Source organism: Barbus barbus (genome assembly GCF_936440315.1).
Source record: "Barbus barbus genome assembly, chromosome: 32".
In the NCBI taxonomy this organism is placed as follows: domain Eukaryota; kingdom Metazoa; phylum Chordata; class Actinopteri; order Cypriniformes; family Cyprinidae; genus Barbus; species Barbus barbus.
The window spans coordinates 974,139-995,339 of record NC_136760.1 but is presented as its reverse complement, the minus strand read 5'-3'; positions in this window follow the sequence as shown (position 1 = coordinate 995,339).

Below are 21,201 nucleotides of genomic sequence, written 5' to 3'. Positions count from 1 at the left end.
TAACTCTACAGTCTAGAACAAATGATTGAAATGGAGAAATAATTCATTATTTCAAAAAAAGAATGTGTGTGGCCTTTTCAAGCAAAAAATAACAACAATAATAATTTGCTGGTGCTTAACCAATGCCAAGGATGTGTTTATGGTAAAGTAAATTACCAGCAGATGGTGTAAATGAGCCATGAAGCGTTATTTTGAGAACAGTAACAGATGAACAGCTTCAAGCAGAAACTCAGGGTTTCTTGAGTCAACACAGGGTCAGATCTCACGTTTCAGTTTGTCATTTTTATAATCCATTGCGAAACGTTGGATGAGGCAGGTCCATGCAGCATTACATTTATAATTCACCAAAAATATAATCATTTACTGTTATTTTTTTAACACAAAAGCTGAATTCTTTAAAGTATAATAAAAGTCCATATTTTACATTCTGCTAGTCAATTTCATTCCATGAGTTTTTTTCATGAGAACAGATCTAGAGAATGTGTCTCTGCATCAGTGTCTCAGCAATGGATGCTCTGCAGTGAATGGGTGCCGTCAGAATGAGAGTCCAAACAGCTGATAAAAACATCACAATAATCCACACCACTCCAGTCCATCAGTTAACATCTGGAGAAGACAAAGTTTTTAGTTTTTAACTGAAATCTGAGTCCATAATCCATAATAACACTTCTGTTCTGGTCTGAATCAGGAGAGAAATCTGCAGATCAAGCAGCGTTTACAAGACAAAACAGCTCTAAACAAATATGTGGCTGGATTTTGATGTGAGGGATAACAGGAGAAGGACTTTTTCACTGGAGGAACAGTTGTTATGGATCATGGACTCATATTTTAGTTAAAAACGTCTTAATGCTGGATTTGTTTCATCTTTTGTCTTCTCCAGATGTTAACTGATGGACTGGAGTGGTGTGGATTATTGTGATGTTTTTATCAGCTGTTTGGACTCTCATTCTGACGGCACCCATTCACTGCAGAGCATCCATTGCTGAGACACTGATGCAGAGACACATTTCTACAAACCTGATGAAGAAACAAACTCATCTTGGATGGCCTGAGGGTGAACACATTCTCATTAAATTTTCATTGTTGAGTGAACTACTCCTTTAAATGTAAAAAAAAGCTGCCAGGTTATATTCATAATATACTTTATCATTCTAATATTCTTTTGAGTTCCACATAAGAAAAAAGGTTTACAGCGTCTTTGTTGAACTTTTCAATCAACCAACCGTTTGATTTGTTGAAGGAAAGTCAATATTATATGATTCCAGGTCGAACATGATGCAAATAAATGTCCTCATATTGCTGCACTCGTATAAAAAAAATATATATATAGTTATTTATAAACCATTGCAATGAAAGTTTTATTGTTATGATAAATGCAACATTCTTGTTCCAGCACTCAATAGCTCTCAAAACGCCAGAGCTCCAAGAACAACAATAATAAATGATTATTGTGAAGAAACAAAAATGAGATTGTTTATTTCTCACTGTCCTTTTGTTATCCGAGAGATTGTGAGAACATTCACAACTATTCCAAATACATGTCAAACATGGCAGCTACAGCAGTACGTCTGGCTCCGCATTCAGCTCAATTATCTCTCTCTTCAGAACTTCATGGAGATCTTTCTTCAATCTGTGACTGGTGTGATGAACATTTCCATTACTTGTCGAGTGACAACAGACGGCAGGTCATGGATGCAAACAGGACTGCTGGAAAGAGCTCCATCTGTATCATATGTCAAATTGAACATATCTGAACATACATGACTTATTCTCTCAATTGTTTCTACAGTAAATGAGATTAAAGAGAGACGAAATAGAGACTTGCTGAAAATTCCTGTTTTTCAGATTTTTCTTCTGCAAACAAAATGCTCCAAGAGTCTCACATATCTTCTATACAGCTTCAGAAGAGAGGAAGAAGCTCACAGTTTCCAAAGTGTGGAGGGAATATTACTGTATTTTATTAGTTTTCTGTTTCAGGTATGGTATTATACATCCATCATTTTACTCTGTAAGCACAGCCTCTCATACCTTATTGCTTACATAAAGAAGACATTATTAACTCTGGTGCTGTTCGATCATTTGACCAAAAATGTTTTTTTTAAAAGACATTTTTACTTCATCAGAATGATACAAAGCTTGATGAAGGTTCTGGCATTTGCTATGTGAACACACACACATAAAAAATAAATATATGGACATTATTTGAAAAGGTTAAATGGTCCTGAAAAAAATTGGCACAATTGTATTGTTCACACTCAAAAATTACAGCTTGGAAATGAGTAGGAAATGAATTTCATCTTGTGGAAATGTTTGGTACTGCGCCCAAACAAAATCTTACTGAAAGCTCATTTTTTGATATACCAACCTCATATTTGGAATGCAACTTGTTTAGATTTATTTAAATTATAACAGTAATTTTGTGCATTTTTCATAAGAATTAGCTTAAAACTTTTTCGGTTGTTTTTGTTTCACTTTTTACATTTTTTCCAAGTGTCTTCTTTAAATAGAGACCAAATTTAAGTCTATGCTCAAAAGCATTCAAGATTGTATGCATTCAAGGTCTATGCTCAAAAAGTGGTTAACAAGTAATAAATGGATCATAACCATCAATGAATATAATTTAGTACCAATAAATCGACTAAAAATACTGAATATTAGAATAAAAAACATTAACGAAATAAAATGTAATGCAGTTAATTTAATTTTTTAGAGGGTTAAGCATTATGGCAAAATAAAAACAAAAATAAATAATAAAAAACAACAAAATAAAACAATGAGCAGAATACTAGATCACAACTAGATCACATGCACAGTTGCATTCTGTGTGTTTCACATGCACAGCATCACCAAACATTCACAATATATGGCAGTGCTGCTCTCACAGACCGCTGATTTGGACGCAGGCTCTGTGGTGGGCCTGCGTTATCAGGGGAACATTTCTGTGGCCTCCAGGCACCCGGTATGGGTGGTCAAGAAGACAACCGCAGGCCTCCAGTCTGGCAAAACTCCTGAGCCGCATACACACCCCTGCTGCTTCCCAAAAACAAACAGCTCTAAAACAGCTTTTGTCTTTACATTACACACTTCCATTCCTCAAGCTGTGCTCTGGCGGCTTAGAAACAAAACATCATATCAATGAGAAAAGCCGTAAACACGTCACATCTTTTGAGGAGGTGTGCATCCTGCGCACAAAATATGCACTCGTCATCGCAACAATTATGGTGTAATTTTACAAGTTAATGGGCGATGCAAGCTCTCGTTGAAGAAAAACAGCCTGTGGCGACTTCTGGCCAAACGTCAAAAAGTGTGCGGCTCTGAATCAACTCTTTCTAAAAACTCATGCAATGTTTTCACATGCAAAATCAGCTACCCAGCAACACGCACAATCGCTGTTATTCATTACAGATTTGCCATAAACAGATAAATAAGTAAAGTTTTGATTTTTGATTTTTCTTTAAGAAATTTTTCGTGTTTATTCCCAAAAATCCCACTAATGTTATGGCTATTTTCTAAGCTAAGCTGGAAGCAATTAAATTTTGTTTCACAGTATGTTGCTGCTTTGTGAAATATGATAGCCTATATGATAGATTTTCATGTTTTCCAGTTCAATATACTAAAATATTTAGCTCTAGTACAACTGTGATTAAATAAGTGCACACTTTAAAAGTCTTTGAAAACAGAACCAGACATACTTTACATTATATGTAATGCAAAACATATATTTAGACCTTACATATAAAATATGGTGCAACAGCTGATATAATACAGTCTGGAAAATATCAAATCCAGGCACTTTCTAAATCTGCTCTTAACAGCTGAACGACAGCGACTATAACTTTTGAGCGGCACTGACAAAACCACCTCTACCTTTCAACAGGCAAGAAAGCAGGCGGCAATGCAACTGTGGCTCTTTTGTGCTCATGTCCGATCAAGCAGAACGATCTGGAGAGGAGAGATGGGTTTAATGGATGAGGGAAGAGAAGCTTGTAAAGACAAAAAAGAGAAGACTTTATGACACCGACTGTCAGAATAACAAGACAAAGCAGAGGAAGAAAGCTACTTTTACATGCCTGCCGTAGCGCTTCGGGTGAATCCTAATGAATCACGATAACAAGACTTTCTTTTGTCTGCTTCTCTCTGTGTGCAGTGACATGTTGATTAGATATTGAAAGGGCTTCATAATCACTGCTTCTACGTCAAACACAGCTATAACCTCGAGCTCGTTTAAGACCGTCTTGGTTCTTTGGTCACTGCGTTTTATCCTTCTGTGCTGTTACTTGGTGTCCATCCAAACTCAAGTCACATCACAACCCTTGGCATATTAAAATGACTGCTAAAACGGCTCTTAAAGGGAGCCTTTTGAAAAAGAAGCGCACTTAATTGTATTGAATGTACTTCAAATCTTAAAAGTATATATTTAAAAAAAAACTGTACTTGCAAATTATATAAAAAGATCACTTAAAGCGGCAACACACACAACTATTTCTTAACACACTTAAGTACACTTTTAAAAAGTAAACTTTAAAATAATGCCCAATTAAATGTTTTACTTTAGAGGACACTTTAAATCAATTTGTTTTAATAATATTTTGACATTCTTTAAAATACACTTATTTTGATGTGTTTGTTGACTAATATACGAAAGTACTTGATTATAATTTTAACTGTAGAGTGTTATTTGATATAACATTCACAATTAAAATATTTTAAAATAAATTGCAAAATAATGACTAATTACAAATATATTTAAATATGGCATAGAAGTTTCAATTAAAATTGCATTAAAGTATATTTAGTACTTGCAGTAACAATATTTCAAAGGCAATACAAGTAATTAGAAAATGACATATAAACATATACTTACTTAAGTGGGTAAAATAACCTTAAAATTTAACTGATTGCATTCCATATAAATTTAAATTATAATACAGTTAACTCTATGCAGTTAAGTGTCCAAAAACATTAAATATGAACTGTGCACTTAATATTATGTTAAAGTACATCACTTCCATAATAAGTAATCTTTTTGCCAGTATGCTACTTTTTCACAAGTGGCATTTCACCCAGAATAAAATCCCTGCCATAATTTACCCTCATATCGTGCCAACCCTGTATGACTTTCTTCTGTGGAACTGTTTTTGTCCTAACAATGCAGTCAATGGATTCCCAAGCAACACTGGACCTGATTGACTTTCATTGTATGGAAAAAAATAAATACTAAGACTTTTTTTCATACAGGTTTGTAAAGACACAATGTAAATAATGACCTAATTTTCATCTTTTGGTAAAAACTGCCCCTTTAAGACATTTAGATGCATGCTATTGGATGAAGTAGTACTCACTGAAACTTCATCCAGTAGAGTTGCCATATTGTTTCTCATTTGATTCCCAGCGAGGGAAGTGACAACATGACAGAGTGATTGGGGACAAATTCCTGCTCCTGCCTAGACAACTTCCCAGCAGGGCCACGTCTGCTTTGTCTTCGCAACTGAGATCGTACTGTGATGCTCTTTCTGGACCGGTCCAGAACCAGCCTCCCGAAGAGCCTCAAGAACCTTCAGCTTCCTCGTGCACTGAAAATATTGAGACAACGCTAATCGAAAATGTTCAGTTCTATACATCATTTATGCCATTTCAAAGCTGTATGCAGTTTGTGAGAAGTACAGTTCATATCGACAGCGGTCAAGCTCCAAAAAAACTGAAAACTACATAAAAGCAGTCAATTCAGCAAAATCACAAGTCATGCAATAACTTTATTAATAGGAAAAGAGCAAAATGAGTCTCTAAAAGTGCATGCATACTAAAATTGAATCTCACAATTAATGAATCAATGGTATTTTTAATCATGCAAATAAAACTTTGAACATTTGCAAATGTTTGCATTTTGGTCTTTTCATCACATGACTTCAGAAGACTTGTGTGTATTTTCTAATGCATAAACTCACAAAACAACCCAACAGCATGTCTATTTTCAGCCCCTCACCTATTTATTTACTGCAATTTAATTTAATTAAACATGAAAAAATGCATGCAAAGGCAGGAAAAGCAAAGAAATAAGGCATCATGTCACTGAACCGGCTCGAGATTGAGCACAAGTGACGGGATACCAGCCATAAATTTGATTGATCTGATGGAAATGATTTTATTTTGGCATAACGAGAGGTATATTTTAATAGCTAACATTAAACTAAACAGCAGCAGTGCTGGAATAGGAAATAAAGAGGCCATAGAGACTTTACAAAAGCAGAGTCAAGGCATAAAGAAAGGCCACAATACTGAAGACAGGAACTTGTATGAAAATACAAGATAGGGAATGACAAATAAGCCAATCCAGAGTAGGTGTGAACCGGGAGCTTCTGGAAGCTTTCCTGTCGTAATATCTCACAGTTGGCTCTGGTTATTGTTTCTTCGCCTGGTGGTCTAAGCTCAGTTCAGAGGATAAATCTGGGCGTGTAAGTGAAGCCGCACCAAGAGATTCAGTAGTGATCTTAGTTTTCACCACTCAGAGATCCACAGGTCGCCCCCAAATACCCGTTAACCTCGTCCAGACAGTGACATATTAGCGTGAAGGAGCCAAACCACATCAGTGTGCCATTATTAACAGCAGATTTTATGCTTCTCAAAAGCCGAGAAATGCACTGCTTGTTTTTCCAGCTTAGCGAGAGTGTGAACTTGTTGAGAGGTCGTTTCAATCTCCTGACTTACGCGACACCAGACGTACCGTCGTTTCTTCAGCCAACTCAATATACGGAGGAATGAACTTCAAGACACCTTCCCACCTTCCACCTTCCTCGCTGACGTCAGAGCAAGCACATATTATTCACATCGATGGCTAAAAGTTGTACTCCCACCGCATGCTTTCAGTCCTCAAGAACGACGTCACCTTTTTGAATTGATCTTTATCAAGAGGTCTGAGTTGGCCATACATGCAGTATTATTCAGAAGGAGTATAACGGAGGAGGGGAATGATGAAAGACATGCTCCATATGTTGCTTCTGAGTTATTAAAACTTTGCTTGAAGCGAACACATTGACATTCAGACTCAAGCAGGGCCAGACCCTTCCATAGGGAGTCGTCTAGGGCCCTAATTGGGGCCCCGTGAGATGGTTCATAATAAATGAGAAGATTCCTATTTCAAGGCACTTCACCCATTCTACACTGGTAGCGATCGGTCAAATGTCACATTAAATCACAATAACCAGGACTATTAAAACAAGTAATACACAGAAAATTAATTCAGTGAATGCACACTTTAGATTTAACTCATCTTGTTAGTTGACTCTGATTTTGTTGCATTAAACATTTATAGAGTCTATATATTCATGTAGATGTTTTCAGGTAACCTAAAAGAATTGATAAGTTGTATTCAAGTCAAAAATATAATGCACCAAAGACAGGGCTCAAATGCAAGGATGGAGAATGATTATTATTATGGTTAAACTAAAACCATTTAAAAACAAACTTTATTGTATTTCAGCTAGCTGCTAATGCAACATTTCTCATTTTCATTTAGTTTAACTTGAGGTACTAAAATAAACTGAAAAAAATATTAATAATCACTGCATAGACTGCATAAAAAAACTAATAACAATGACAAAATTACTAAAACTTTTAAAAATGAAAACATAAAATAACAATAAAAATATTGATTTAAAATATACAATAGCATCTTAATGATACTAAAAAAATGGAGCTGTCAAAAGTCTGCTGCATGATGCAAAATGATGTTTATTTTATAAATTTTTTACTTTTGCAGGCAAATAAATAAGTAAATGTGAGTGCAGGTAACATGGAGAAAGCGTAAATGTTGCTCATTTACATATGTTACCAACACTGCATAATACAAATCTGGCCAAAAAACAGCAAACCTGTCCTTTTAAACATTTGGGATTCTATGATCTATTATATTCTGATGTATTCTGTATGTTACACTGTGGTTTCAAATTCTATTGATTTGTCAATAGAATAATAATTTGTCAAGATAATGTTGTTATCTTAATATAGACAAGGTTTTGTTAAATTAACAAAAAATAAATTCTTGAAAGTATTGGTAAGAATGTGTTAAACTGCTAAATAATCTGTAATGTATTGCATCATTTTCCAGCAAGAGTGCATTAATGAATTTACAGTTACATTATAGTAATACAACTTTCAGCTTGTTTCTTTTAGTAAAGAAAAAAAATATTAGTGAATAAAACAATTTGTAAAGAAACCTTAACATGTAATTATTACAAAAATAAATGTTTATAGCAAATATGAGAATGCATTGCTTAAAAATTAAAAATAAGTTGAATCTTTAGTGGTAGAGCCAGTGAAAATATATAAATTTAGAGAATCTGAAAGAATTTTATATTTTGTGGATTGATTCAGAATTACTAAAGAAAGAATCACAATGGATTTCCCCCCCACCTCAAATTATTTCACACTGATGGGGCCCGTTTTCATGATTTGGCCCGGGGCCGCAAAAACCCACAGACCGGCCCTGATCCAAGGCTCTTCAGAGCTTTGAAAAGCTTGATATTATCACTGACATTGTTTACTGAAGTCTCATTTTTTTCACATGAGAACTCACAGAAGCTCATAGCCAGTTGGACCGCCATGTCTGCTTCAATCCAAGCACATATAAGTTGGTTTGGTTTTGTGGTGAGGGGTGAATATTTTAACCTGCACACACCCACTAGCCTGGCTAATAAAACATTCATAGGAGGACAGGAATTTCCCTCTGTCTGTGGTAACTGGCTTCCTGATGGGACCCCCTACGGCCCTCCATTCTGGGTGCGAAACAATGACCCAGTGTTTCATCACAACTACAGATACCAGAAATGCATCTCAGTGAGCCAAACACACCCATCCATTCTCCTAATAATTATTTAACATCGCTGCATTCCATGTGACACACAAGAATAATGTTAATATAAAGCACAATATTAATTATTAAAATAAAAAATCTGACATTGATGAGTTTATTTCTTCACCAGATCTAGAGAAGTGTGTCACTGCATCAGTGTCTCAGCAATGGATGCTCTGCAGTGAATGGGTGCCGTCAGAATGAGAGTCCAAACAGCTGATAAAAACATCACAATAATCCACACCACTCCAGTCCATCAGTTAACATCTGGAGAAGACTAAAGATGAAACTAATCCAGCATTAAGACGTTTTTAATTTAAATACAAATCCATAATCCATAATAATGCTTCCTCCAGTGAAAAATTGCATCTGCTGTTGTCTCTCACAACAAAATCCAGTCTTGTAAACAAGGCTTGATCTGTGCAGATTTCTCTCCTGATTCAGACCAGAACACTTTTCACTGGAGGAAGCGTTATTATGGATTATGGACTCGTGTCCAACACATCAAAGTCAAAACATCTTAATGATGGATTACTGTGTAGATGTGGATTATTGTGATGTTTTTATCAGCTGTTTGGACTCTCATTCTGACGGCACCCATTCACTGCAGAGCATCCATTGCTGAGACACTGATGCAGAGACACATTTATACAAACCAGATGAAGAAACTAACTCATCCTAATCTTGGATGGCCTGAGGATAAGCACATTTTCAGCAAATGTACATTTTTGGGGGTACTTTTTCTTTAAGAATTTTTAAGTATCACCTTTCCACATTATCATGATACTATTTTACCACAGTTTTTCAATAAAGTAAAAAGCCACACAATACATTTAGGTGTTGACACACGCAGCAACTCGTTTCCTCGCAAAACCGCATGTAATGCAACAGCCTTCAAAGTAACGTTATACTGACAACAGCAACAAGATGCTGGGTTGTAGTAAATCTTTATGAAAACCTCAGCCTCACGTTGAGCTTATTCCCATCCAACACTGCTGTGACCTTTACCTCATTAGACGCCTGCAATCATACTGGGGATAAACACTTACAGAAATAATTCTGTAGCACGGGTAGCCAAAATTCATTTCATTATTTCAGTTTTACAATGCCAGAAAATAGCCTGTATGGTTGACATTTCCTGCAAACAAAGAAACATTTGTTCAAGTAGTGTAACTCATAAAACTCTACTGCAAATGAAAAGGAAAAAGCAGGAAAAATATCCTCTTTTTTATTGAAATCATGTGACGGTTATGAAGTTGAAATGGCAAAGAGTGGTTGTGTAATTAGGCTGATTTGATTACAAGCTTGTCCATCAACTTTTCTGACTGAATTTTCTTTTAAGGAGCTGTTTTATGTCTTAAGCATGGATATCAGCCTGAGACACATCATAAAAACTCACACCGTTATTTACTGCCAGTAATTGTTGCGGAGCTATTGAAAAACTCTCGCGTCTCGCCAGATGTGCGCGGATTGGCCGACCACTTCTAAACCATTTCTAAAACTCATAATACAGACCACTGTATAACACAACTCCCTCCATCCATCAACTAAGTCATTCATTTACAGGCAGAATTCTTTCTCACAATACACAGTCTAGAGCTTTGAAGAATCCCATTTCGATCAGTTTTTGGAATGATGGATTTTTGTTTCTGTGATGAAACGGTAGATTCGTTTGTATGGGATCTGCAGATGTCAACATTCTGCTGCAGTAAATCACTCGGATAAAGACCGAGACAGATGTGAGACAGCCGAGCGAAAAATACCAATGTTCTGACTCCAAATGGATCATGATCACTGGAAAAGTGAACTGTGCCTCTATCACTTTGTGTCAAAGCACAAAAATCAAAACCTGGGGAAAACAAAAGAGTTTTGGAGTCTAAGACTCCCTTCTTTAAAGAAAAGCTAACCGAACACAGGTCTAGTGGAATACACGAGAGGAAATAGAAGTATTGATGGTTTTGAAAATAAATGCAGATTCTTTCAAAAATAAAAACGGGTTCACACTCACCTCATATGTTCCTGTTTAAAGATGATATCTGCAAATTACACAATAATTTACCTCTATGATTTCCACTTTCAGACCAAAACATGCGGTAAACCTAGTTAGCAGCTGAAAATAGATCAAACTAGACTAAAGATGAGATGACTTACAATATTTATTTAGCATCTTCTATGTTGAGATGTTGACACTTAAATAAGCCCAATCATGACCATTCAAAATAAAAAAATACACGGCAATACTTCAGCTTTAACCTATAGTTCTGGCAGAGCTAGTTAAGCTGGTCAGTTTTGCTGGTTTAACATGGGCTTTGCAGACTTCGCAGCACGACAAACTGGAAGAGCAGGTGGTTTGTCAGTAATTGTCAATAACTGCACAAATTATTTCGTATTTATACACACAGAAAAACTTGGGGAAAGCCTAATTCAAAACATGTGCATATAAACATGAAAAAAGAACAACCAGCAAGGATAGTCACTTGAACACAACACAACCAAACAATCTCCATATAAAGGCTTTCCACATAACCTTTACTACATGTCTCCAGTCTTCTTTTTCCTGAATAAATCATTGCTTTTAAACAAATTAGTTGAGTGAATAATTCAGTGACTCACTCATAAAGACTTGTGTTTCTGAATGAAGCACTGTTTTAAACTAATCTGCATATTGGTTGAGTGAATAATTCAGTGACTCACTCATAAAGAATCTTACTCGTCTCAACCTAATGACTTTAAAATGTAAATTGCAGAAAGAGTCCCTGAAAAAAAACTAATTTAAGGACTCAAAATAAATACAGTAAAGTACATAATTTACGTATGTGCTATTTATATACTATTATAGTTTTTGTTAATATTTTAAATTAGACTTTTAGTTTAATTGTGTTGTTTTATGTCATGTTAATAGTTAATAGTTGTTTTTTAAATAAGTCTATATAGTTTTTAGAAAGATTTTGTTTTTAGTTTGAACTATTTTATTTATTCAACTTAAACAACATGAAAATGAAAAATGTTGCTTTTGGCAACTAGCTGAAATAACTTTACTTTATTATACATTTTATTTCAGTTAATGTATATTATTTCAAGTAATGGAAATGTTTTATATGGTTTCAGTTTTAGTTAATGATAATAACCCTAATGTGCATTGACTGAGTTTAAAACAGCTGCATAAATAAATAAGAGTTCTTACAATAAATGTTACACAATATGCATGTCACACTCACACTTATGCAAATTGATTTAATCAACATATTTTAGGCAGTTGCCATCAACCAAGGTCAGTTTAAATTATTAGCTCAAGGACGCAGTTGTGATGCTTCTTTAAACCTTTTCAGCTAACCAACTAGATTTCCAACCAATACCGACTGTACCAGCTGATGAAAGCATGTTAACCCCAGTCTCAGATTCCATATTTCAGCCCGTCATCTGGTTCAAATATCTCCCTTTGATAAACTGGGCAAGTTTCCACTGCACCAAGAGCTGTCCATGTGTTGTAAGTCTTGGAACAACACTGTATTTATGACTGCCTGTGGTCAGGGTTTTGTAGTTCATTATTTCATTATATTATTATTTTTTATTATGTTCTGAAGTTTCACAGTATTGTCTACCCTTCTTTGGCAGCGGCGCTTGCATAATCTTTAGCAGTTCTTCAAGATTCTGGGTTCAGAAGGGACCATCGGATGTTATGATGTCTGGACAAAGCTGTAGCTGTACTTCATTGTTAGCTTTGAAACACAATCTAATAAAACCTACCTCTTGAGATGCCATGACGTACGTTTCAAGCGTTTCCTCTCATATCTACAAGGTCATATTGAGTGTAAGTATAGAATTTGGGCTACAAAAAGACACAAGATAGCTATGTGAAAGAAATATCCTTCAACCACAAGCTTCCTCTGACCGAACGTTTGCCAAGTCGCAAATTAACATTGATTTAGTAACAACAGAAGCCTTTTGTTTAAATATCTCCCCCGAAACAAAAAAAGATTGGAAAATCACAGCACTCAGGTTTCCGTCTTGTTATTTTTCTGCACATAAAAATTTCATGATGAAGTAAAGCAGTCCGTGCTTAGGCTGAAGAGATGGATGACTTACTGGATTCGGCTGAGATAGTCAGTGTACTTGACTGATGGCCGTTGCACAAACATTGTCATCGCTCTGATGAAGCGCGAGAGCTGTTTAAACAATCACTTGTCTTACACTTCATTGTTTCGCACACACAACCCACGCAAGCCATACAGGAGGAGAACAGGAAGGAGAGGAACATCCAAAAAGAAACGTCTGAATATTACATGCTTATCAGGAAGGACAGAGAAAGGGAAAGAAAAGCGAAAAAGACATCCATTTGGAAATGAAGTGGAATGTTATCCATCCCCAGACAAATAAATTACTGACTCAGTCTTTGGGAACCTGAGCCTGATGTCTGGGGAATCTCAAAAAGTAACGATAATCAAATATATCAGCGGCTGCGTTTCAATTCATCCTGCTACGGGCTGTATTTCACAGAGCCGCTGAATGGGAATAGCAACAGTCTACATCATCTCTGCCCAAACGTCTGATCAGCTTCACATATGCTGGCTGGGCCTCTGCTTTTGCTGGCCTCCGATTCAAAAGAATTCATTGAGGAAAGCGAGAAAGAGCAGGTGGAGAAAGAGAGAATGAGGTCGAGAAGGAGCGCTGAATGTCTAGCAGCTAGACGAGTCTGTTTCTGGTGTGTTTCCACAGTTTATATCTATCTGTCTATGAGGGATAATGATGGAACAATAGCTTTAAAAAGTGTTGTTCACCATTGTTTACAACAGGATTTGCATTTTAATGGGTTTAAATAAAAAAATAAATATGCTATAAGAGAAAATAAAAACAACTTTGTGCATCAAAACCACTCCATTCCTGGAAAAAAACTATAATACATAAAAAAAAAAGAACTTTATTTTTAAAAGTCAACAAATGTGCGACAGCTGAATGTAACATTTTTGACAAGCCAATCATGTCTGTCTCTGAGTAACATGTAATTCATTTAAGCCAAGAAATAAGCTTCATTCCGTAAAATAACTATAATGCAAAAAGCACGTTTTATAACATAGTTAACCCCTCGCACACGTTACCCCTTACCAAAATGAAGTATACTTCAAGTTTATATCATTAAGTATACTTAAGTAAAGTTCAAGTATATTTTAAGTATAACATTATTAACTTTGAGTACAAAACTAGTTTACATCTATGTTTTAGTTTGTACTGCAACTATACTAAAAGTGAACTTATAGGTATACTGATAGCTTCATTAAATACCTGTACTTGTAGTAGCCTTTTTAGTACACTTTGAAGTACAGTCTCAGTAAACTACTAGTTTTATACTGCAAGTATACTCGTATGTTTTCTTTAAGTGAACTTTACATCATACTTTAAGTATACTACTATATTCCTATTTATGTATTAATATGAAAATCTGAACTTGTAAAGTTTAAAGACATTTCCTTCAACCCTAAAATACGATGCAATGTGAAATTGGATATAAAATTTTACGTCTGATTCTATGAGTTTTAAGTACATTTTAAAGCTACACTAAACATTTTTTTGCTCAAAATTAACCAAATTTAAAGCGAGTACACAACAAATGAACCTCGAACCAAAAAGAGTTTGCAAGCAAAAAGGAAAAGTGACAGTACCCGTAATAAAACAATAATAAACATATTTGCATAGCAGAACATTTGCTGTGCATTGTTTAGGTTCACAAAACATTATGTTGGTAACAATGCCAGTGTTTAAAGTGCCCCTATTATACCTTTTCGAATATTACCTTTCATGCAGTGTATAATCTAATGTATGTACAAGTCATTGGTGTTTGGTGATGAGCTTTTGGCTCAAGGTCTGCATATAAAGTCACACCAGAGGTGTTCAGCTGGGATCAGGACTTGGCTTTCTGCAGACCAGTCTAGTTCTTCCACACTGACTCAATCAATCAGATTAAACGTAGAGCAGATCGAGCTTTCTCAGCGGTCAGAATAGCCTCCCCCTTGAGATCAGACTTGCACCTTCTCTTCTAAAAACATATCTATTTTCTCTGGCTTTTACATAACTTTATTTTATCTCTATCTTATTTTAATTTTTTTTTGCTTAGTTTTATGGGTTCATATTTCTTGTCTCTGGTGTGTTTAAATTTTTACTTTCCTACTGTATAGAGTGAGACCCTGTTTAAATTGTTTAGTTGTGCTGTTTTCTTTTAATTGGTTATTTAGTCTTTGAATCTCTGTGCAGCACTTTGGTCAGCCGTGTGGCTGTTTTATATGTGCTATATAAATTAACTGAACTTGAACTTGAACTTGAACTTGACTCAATCAATCATGTCTTTATGATAGGACAGAAAAAGAAAGGCTATTAATAATCTAATGTATAGCACAGTAATGGAGGCAGCAACATGTGATAGATAGGACTCCTCTATCATATGATTACTGTGCTACACATATAAAAGAAATGCTTTTTAATCTTATAGTTTATATTTATAAATAAATACATTTACCTGTTTTCATTAATGTATTTTACAACAATACAAAGAGCAATGTGTAACATTTTACCAGATTTAGTCCTTCACTTATTTACTTATTCACTTAGATTTTATAAAATTATTGTGCACTCATGACTTTTCTAGAATAACTTTTGCTGCTACATTATAAACTAACCAAGTTTATAATAGTATTTTAGTCATAGATTATGATTAACCTTTATATTTTTTCATTAGTTTTTTCATTAAAATGAAATGGTCTCTATTTAGTAGATTGTGTTTAACACACAAAAGAATGACGATCAGGTCAACACAGAAATTCTACATTGATTAAAAAAACTGCGCTGGTATCGGATCAGAATCGGCTGATACTCAGAATGTTCTGGATCGGATCGGATTTGAAAAAATGGTATCGTTGCATGCCTAGATTCAACCGTTAGGATTATACGAAATGACTAGCAATCGGTAACATTGAGTCTGTCAGCGTTGCCAAACTTTGTAATGTTACTTTAAAACAACTGATTTAAGCAAGTCAAAACATCAGTGTAAGCCACTTAGAAGTCACATAGTGTGTCTTTAAACAGTTTTTAAAAGTAGTCTACTATTCTTTAGATATAAAACATTTTTAAATGGCCTAGAAAAAAAAAGTCATTTTAAAAGTCATTAAAAGTAAAGCTGAGTTGTCCATAGATTGTGGCTGGAATCAGATTAATTGTTAAATCAGTGAATATCCCTTCCTGATATTTCACAGTGTGTCTATGATTAAGAGATAAGCTACTGGGAAATGTGTATTTTTTCCTGGAGATTGAGCATTGAATGGTTTCTTGACACCAGGGAACAGGAGCATACAGTATAACTGCACTGAATCTGTGAGGCACCTTTCAGCGTAATGACAAATGCAGCAGTCGCCGCTCGGCGCTCATATTTTTCAATGATTTGATGCTAAGGGTTCATCCAAGGGTCACACAATAATTCTTGGAAATCAGCAAAGGCCTGCGGCAATAGCACATACCGCAGGATAATAGTGAAATAATTGAGGTAAAACAAGATATCGTGGTAATATTGTTGAGCCCTAAGAAAAGAGAGCTCTGTGTCTCATAAATGGTGTGCTTAGATAAATTCAATTCAAGATTTGGTTTTCTTCCATAATGTTTTACAATGATTTACCACAGATAAATGAGCAACAATGCTCACGTTTGTAAATATAAATTAAATTACTCACTAAAGTTTGAAAATTCAATGCACGGCAACTTCATTTTAAAATCTGAAGTCAAATATGAAACTTTTAGTGTTGTATTAAGGCCAAATATGAACATGTGCAAAATATTTTCTAATGTAAAATGCCAAAGCATGTTGATGACAGACAGATGTTTATTTAAAAGCGTCATCGGATGCTCATTTTCCACAAGTTGATATGATTCTTTAGGGTCTTAATGAAAAGTCTATAACATACTTCGGTTAAAATTTCTCAATGGTAGAGTAAAAAACACCTTTTTCTCCTGTCAAAATCAGCTCTGTTTTCATCAAGCTGTTTTTAGTCCATGTTGCTTTAAATGCTAATGAGCTCTGCTGGCCCCGCCCCTCTCTTCTGTGGAGTGACCATCAGTACTGTTTACTTTAGCTGCGGACAGCTTGTGGGTTTTAAAATACTAATTGGTCTGGGGATCCTTGCCGGTTAATATTATTAAAGTATTTGCTCAACCACTTTAAAATGGCTTTTTGGTTGCTTTTAGTCAGAAAATGTAAAGAAAAGGATACAGCAAGATAATATAATTTCACTTACCCGGCCTATCACTTGAAGCAAATATCCATCCCTTCTTAAAAGTCTGTGTTAAAAGATAGCTGCCTGTTGTGCCATTTAATAAAGCCGACTGCTGTAGCCTACATCCAGTGTTCTCCCTTTATTTTTAATTTGTAACACTGTTTGAATTGTAAATCTGTTGGCGATCAAATATTCAATATCGCTACTCATCATAAGTGACTTCGTACATTATCAAAGCAGCCACCACTGGCCCACGAAACTGGCTAACTAGCACATTATTAGAAAAGGAGATTTGCAAAGATTTATAAAAAACCCTTATACTCACTCTGTAGATGAAGCTGGATCACGAATGATTCACGCGAACATAGATGCATTTATATAGATCGGGATCGGCGCATTCACTTCAGAACAAAAGTAACGTTAATCCTCTGTGTCTTCAGCGGCTCAGATGTCGGGAGTAAATGAGGACTGCTATATTCATTATTACATCCAACAACAGAACACCTCAATCACTTAATCTGAGCCCGCTCGTCTTCCCCACACCGGAGTCGGTCGGACTGTTTACAGCTCACTCAGGGGGCGGGTCTAAGGTCAGACGGTCTTGTCAATCAACTCTCGTGGGAGGGGTCTGTACAGAACTACGTCATTCTGATGTAAATAAACCACTGGGTGGATTTTTATCATTATAGCGTGGATGTGTACACACTTCCAACACACATTTATGTTCAAACAACTTGAAAAGTGAATTTTGCATCCAATGATCCCTTTAAAATAATTTGCACCAAATGAATCACAATAACACCAGAAACATGTATTTAAAAAAGAAATATTTACAATCAATTCTGCGACTTTTTTTATTTTAGATTAAACTTTCAAAAAGCCTAACCAAATAAATCTGTTACTTTATCATGTTGGTTTTATTTTTACATTGCCGTCTCTTTTCTTACTGTTTCATTTATGTCTTAAGTTAATGTCTCAACAAGTTTTAGTTTCAATTGTGTGTTTTTAAGAAAGAAGTAAGATTTAATGTCATTTAACAATCTGCATGCTTGAAAATAATCAAATTACGCTGGTGAAGTAGTTCAGATAGCTGCACACCACAGCAGCGAGGTTTGTTTCATACAGCGGTCAGGCAGCAGTATTAGAGCAGAACTAATGAAGAGTTCAACGCTCTGATCGATGCTGTGTGTGCAGACTGTGGTTATGTGGGATGAAGTCACTTCAGAGGACCAACGTATCCTCTCATGCAGCCATGTGATCATTTTTAATGACAATTCTAGTCCTGAATTTTTTTTGCATACATCTGAATGTGAAATGTTTAAGCATGATCTTCAACTGTAATTACCTTAAAAGTCATTTACTATTATTCAGACTTTTAAGAAGTTAAATGCAAGCTAATTGAAACCACAAGTTTCTTGTTTGTTTGTTTTATTTATGTGTTTGTTTTTACTAAAACGTGCAAAATAATACAAAAAGGGGGGGGAAAGAAATTATATACACACACACACACACACACACACACACTCAAACATATATATATATATAAATCCATTTGGATTAACAGTTTTAACATAAACTAATAAAAACAGTTTTAACATAAACTGATAAACTCAATGTGTTAACTTTGCATCTATTTGATTTCAGTTAATCATATTTTCAAATTGAATCTAATGTGAAAACATTAAAATTTGTTCAGTTAAAAAGCTGAAAAACAAGCAACAATCAGTTAATTAAAATTTATGAAAATTAAACAAACTGCAGTGATTGTAGATAAATATATAAACCTGGATACTGTGTATTTATAACATATTCTATTTATTATTACTGTTACAGAAATCGTATCAGTTTTATGTATGACTGACAAATATGCGTAACATTAAATTTATTAGTTTATGTTAAAATAAATATTTTTTCAGTGTGTGTGTGTGTGTATATATATATATATATATGTTTACCTGTAAGAATAATTTAATAAAAAATCAAATAAATACCAAAAAAGATAGCATCTTGTTTACTTTACCAACACAGTTCGATCTGACCTGTGAGGTTATACCGCTCACGCATTATATTACACTAACAAAAACATGCTGCGAACAAAAGACAAAAAAGGAAAATCATTTCACAGCTTTGGCAGTGAGTGAGGCTGATTTATGGAGAATGAAAGCAGCAGATCTAGTGAGCTGCAGAGGAGAGGCATTAATGTGGAGTGTAATGGTCTTGCTGAGGGAGTGATGATGGGAAAATGGCCCTCCGGTTCAGGAGCCCTTGAAGTGATTGATAGCGGTAAGGACAGAAAACAATGGCCTATGACCAGTCACACTCTCCTTTAGTCAATCTATGGATAAACAAACCAGGAGGGAGTAGCGTCTTGGCCTCTTCTTTGACTAGATGTCCCACAGAAACATCTGTTATATAGCCACGTCCACAGACTACAAACTTCTAATGGAGATGATAATGATCACTTACAGAACTTTTTGCAGACTTTCATGAGAAAACATATCAGAGCTATCTGTTATAAAACAGATCCATTAGCCAAGGTTTGCATTCAAGTGCATTTCCCTTTTTTCCACAGAAAGTGTGATATGCTTGAGCCATGCTTTTATTAATTTTATCATATCCAAAAACTGACAAAAAGTGTCTTGCCTTTTTATTAAAAACACAAGGGACCTTGTCACAATTAACCTTCTCTATATATAAAAATACACATGATACAATTTAATTTTGATTAGGTTTATTTGATTTTTTTTTTTTTTTGTGCTTTTAGCCCTTATATTGAAGGATTAGTGTTCATATCACTTTTGTTTTACAAAGCAAACCAAGTTAAACTGCCATGTGTAGATCATGTCAAACTTCATAACTTCAAACCATGATCCAACATGTCCTTTGACACAGCAAACCTGCTTTTCATCTCACTGATGGTGAATACAACTGAGATTCTGACAGCAAAATTACAATAAATGATGACCTGAGGAGGAAAGAATTGCTCAGAAATGTGATTTAGAGAAGTGTATGTTTTGAAGATGATTTCTGAAAATAAATGCTGGATAATTGTGGTGGAGTTAGACAGAACGTGCCTCTGGTGAAGTTCTGTCTCTCAAGAAAGGACGGCATTCCTGGTTGTCCCTCCTTGTGGTCAGCGTTCCAGTGGTCTGTCCTCGCTCCAGATGTGATTCCTGATGATTGATGATCGATTTTATATGTCTGGATTATTGTGTAAATTACAGTAATAATCACAACTCTTTCTGCAAGTCTGTGCTTCAGTCAACAAATAAGAAAGTAATTATTATCATTTTGTTATAATTTTTTTTTTTTTAATAAATAAATAAAAAGTCATCAGAATTAGGCATGATGTCCATTTTTAGTAAGACTGCACTATATCATAATATTTGCATAATGAATTATCATTGCTCTTCTATTTGCATATACAGTATAAGCAGGGGCCACAGTAACGTTTAAGGCAGCTCTGCATTACGAATCACTTTTTTTGCTATGCAAGCATTAGTATTTAATTCAGGAAATGCAAATATAGTTCATTTAGCTTTATTCATCAACCCGTTTCGCATGACTGGTCTCCATATGCAAAAAACATTTCTGAGAGACTGAAGCTGTCAAAAAGCAAGCCGCTGATGTACACCACACAAGAGAAGCGAGGTGAAGCCAAACATTGATGAATCTTGGCACAGGCGAGGCGGTTAACAGAGGTTTTCATAGCCCACGGACATCCATAACCGAATCGGTCAAAATGGTCATTTAGCTGGAGCCAGCGAAATGAAAAAAGCGGGAGGTTGGTGAGGGTCCAAAATCAACATTGTTTACACTGTCTTTTAGTTTAGATGAGCATTCAATGCAAAAAACTCAATAATGAGAGCTAGCATTCAGTCCAGAGAGGTCTGCAGGGCACCAGACATATTTGTCATTTTCAGACCAAAACACTGGAAAGATTGAATAGTTTAGCAGCCATTTATTACTTTGAAGCGTTCTTGATCTGGGAGTTTGTTTTTTCCATTGTACATCACTTAAACAGTCATGAAAATTAAATGAATGCAGATCAGTATATCAGATATATTATTAAACTTTTCAGTTGAGTTTGCAAACTTGAGT